Source organism: Lipotes vexillifer, unplaced genomic scaffold, assembly GCF_000442215.2.
Source record: "Lipotes vexillifer unplaced genomic scaffold, Lipotes_vexillifer_v1.1 scaffold394, whole genome shotgun sequence".
Classification (NCBI taxonomy): Eukaryota; Metazoa; Chordata; class Mammalia; order Artiodactyla; family Lipotidae; genus Lipotes; species Lipotes vexillifer.
Genome location: NW_006791731.1, coordinates 4333011 through 4336443, shown reverse-complemented (window position 1 = coordinate 4336443; position 3433 = coordinate 4333011).

The following is a 3433-nucleotide window of genomic DNA, read 5'->3' as shown; positions in this document are numbered from 1 at the left end:
AGTGAGTCTGAGACACCTGGAAGAGAGCCAGCTGGAGAAGTCAAAGACAGACAGACATCTGAGTCTAGAGCTCGGAAGAGAAGTTGGGGCTGGAGATCCCCCTGGAAAAGTGAAGACGGAGTGGAGGACAGAGCCCTGAGGCAAAGCAGCATGTGCAGCCAGAGCCGGGGCAGGGAGAGAAGTCAAGCGTCCCCCTTCCCGTATTGGGGTCAGCCTCGCTTTCAATTACTACCACTTAGTCATACACGTGCTCTTGCTATAGTGCTTCTGTACCTTTGGTTTCTTGCCCTGATCCAATGATTTCCTGTGACTTTTACGGTGGAGAATACTCTGAGGTATACTTTTAGCTAACAATGAACAAACAAAACCTTCAAGAGATTAAAAAGATAAGCCATAGAGCAGGAGAAAACATTTGCAAAAGCTACAGCTGATAAAGAACTGGCGTTATCCAAAATATACCATCAACTCTTAAAACTCAACAATAAGAAAACAGACCACCCGATTTTTAAAATGGGCCTATCATCTCAACAGACATCTCGCCACAGAGGATGCACACATGGAAAATTAGCACATGAAAAGATGCTCCACATCACCTGTCATCAGGGAAATGCAAATTAAAACAGCAACGAGATAGCACGACACCCCTATTAGAATGGCCACAATCCAGAACACTGACACCACCAAATGCAGGCGGGGCTGTGGAGCAACAGGAACTCTCGTTCATTGCTGGTGGGAACGCAACATGGTGCAGCCACTTTGGAAGACAGTTTGGTGCTTTCTTACAAAACTAAACATATTCTTACCATAAGATCCAGCAATCACACTCCTTGGTATTTATCTAAAGGAGTTGAAAACTTATGTCCACACAAAAATCCTGCACGTGGATGTTCATAGTGCCTTTATGCATAATTGCCAAAACTTAGAAGCAACCAAGATATTCTTCAGGAGGTGAATCAATAAACAGTGGAATGGAATACACATCCCATTGCACGTATGTATGTATTCCATACAATGGAATATTATTCAGCGCTAAAAAGAAATGAACTATCAAGCCATGAAAAGACATGGAGGAGCCTTAAAATGCATATTATTAAGTGAAAGAAGCCAATCTGAAAAGGCTACATACAGTATGATTCCAACTATATGACATTCAGGAAAAGGCAAAACTGTGGAGACAAGAGATCCGTGGTTTCCAGGAGTGTGAGGGGAGGGACGGATGAACCGAGAGAGCACAGAGGATTTTTAGGGCAGTGAAAATACATGTCCAAACCCACAGAATGGCAGCTGATCCAGGAGGCTGTGCGGTAACAGATATGGTGAACATACAAAGGCACAAATGATATGAACGGTAGCCAGAGCCATGCTGCGGTTTCATATGAATTGTTTTCTCTCTTCACGGCAAGCTGACAAAATGGTTATTACAACTGAGGATCTCAAGTTCAGGAAGGTTAAGAAACACGTCCCAAATCATACATCCAGGAAGTTATAGAACGGCAATTTAGTCCTAGGCCACTATCGTCCTAAATCCTGTGTCCTTTTAACTTAACCACAGAGGACTGGTCTCTGTCCTCTACAGAATGGAGGAACTTGTTTGGGTGTCTCACAGAAGAGGAGGGAAGAAAAGAGCTCGGGCCTTTAGGAGCCTTTGGCCCTAATAAGCAGCAAGAACATCCATCCAGTCCTCACGCCCTCTCCATTCAGACGTCACAGATTTAAATGGAATCAACTTAAGCCCCACGCTGCCAAAACGCAGGATTAACTTGATTGAAGGAGATGGAAATAGAGTGAGAAATGTGTTTTCCTAACCTCCTTCTGCATGCTATGGAATTCAAAAATATTTCCTATCAGTTCTTTTTTTCCCTTAGAAGAGGCCAGATGCCAGTCGTGTTTCTCTGCCAGTTGCTAAAAACTGTGAATGAAACCCAAGCCCTATCTCCTCTTGAAACAAAGGAGATTTCTTAAACTGGCCCCCAAAAGGACTTGAAAGGCACATCGTCCTCCTGAAGCCATTGCCCGCCCCTTCACCCTTCCCCACAGCCTGATTAACTAATCCGACAAGCATTTATCCATCGAGTCCCAGACTAGACAGCAGGCGTTGTTTTAATCACTGGGTGTGGCGACATCTCTGCCTCCTTGGAGCTGACTTTCTAGGGAGGGAAGAGAGAAACTAAACCAAGAAACGAACAAATACCCATATGGTTTCCGAGAGTAATCATTGATTTGAACGCAACAGGGTTATGGGATAGAAGGGGACGTGGTGGGCAGGACAGTTTCTACACTTTGTAAAAGGAAAGTCTCTGCTGAGTTGGGGACATCTGAACTGAGATCTGACTAACGAGATGGAGCCGGCCACTCAGAAGGACGGGTGGGGTAAGGAGGACAAGGCCTCTATCAAGTCTCGGATTTCTGCAACCAACAGCCTTGGGAGTGGCCTCCAGACCTCAGGCTGGCCCCTGACCTCAGCATCTGCACATAAGTCCTCATAAGAACCAAATGAGGCTCCTGACGCACAAATGTGATCTTTAGACTCGTGGATGCAGTGGCCCCTCACTGCCTGCGACAGGGCTCAGAGGCCTCGTCACAGACCTTCAGGCACCGGCTTGTACCCACCTCTCCGGCCTCACCTCTGTCACCTGCTTGCATGTGTGCTTGGCCCTCTGTGAACAGGGAGAAGACAATGGCAGCGCTGCCAGCGCCGGGGCAGGGGAGGGGCAGCCCGCACTCCCAGGACGCCGCGCTGCGAGGATGAGGGAGTATCCCGTGAGTCAAAGGAACATCACAAAAGGAAGCTGGGTTTGGGTTATTGGGCTGGCACCTGACCAAGAGAGCTGTTTGCACAACAAGGAGACTCCAGCGGGGTACGCAGCCACAGAGGGTACTGCCTGCTGGGGCAGAAGCGGAAGGGGCAGGGGAGAGATCTCCCAGGGTGGGGGGCTCCAAGCTGAGGAGGCTCCATTAGAGAACCACCACTTGGGTACCCACAACACAGTGAAGCGTGGGTGGCAAGGACAGCCAGGAGAGGCTCCCCTGCAGCCACTGAAGTAGGGCCTGCTGCCCCCCCAAGCTCCCCCTTCATCTTCACCCCAACCCTCCAGACAGAGGAAAAAGGAGCGAAAGAGCCCACTGCGCCCTCCGCCACCCAGGTCCCTCAGGACGATGCTTAGCAACGGCGGTGATGGGAGGGCAGAGAGCTTTAATGTGAATACAAGATGAAACTCTGAGACTGGAACAGACTGGACTAGCCCTTGCAGTACCTGAAAGTGAACAAAAAGTTACGTGATTTGGTCAAGATTGGCTAAGGGACAAGAAAAGGGGTGTTGACCTAACAGGCCTGGAAGCACAGATGGGGAAACATGAAACCGTTCCACACTCGCGAGCTGCTGAGCGTCAGGAGTCCAGGTGCTTACCTGAGCATTATTGCTATAAACCACCC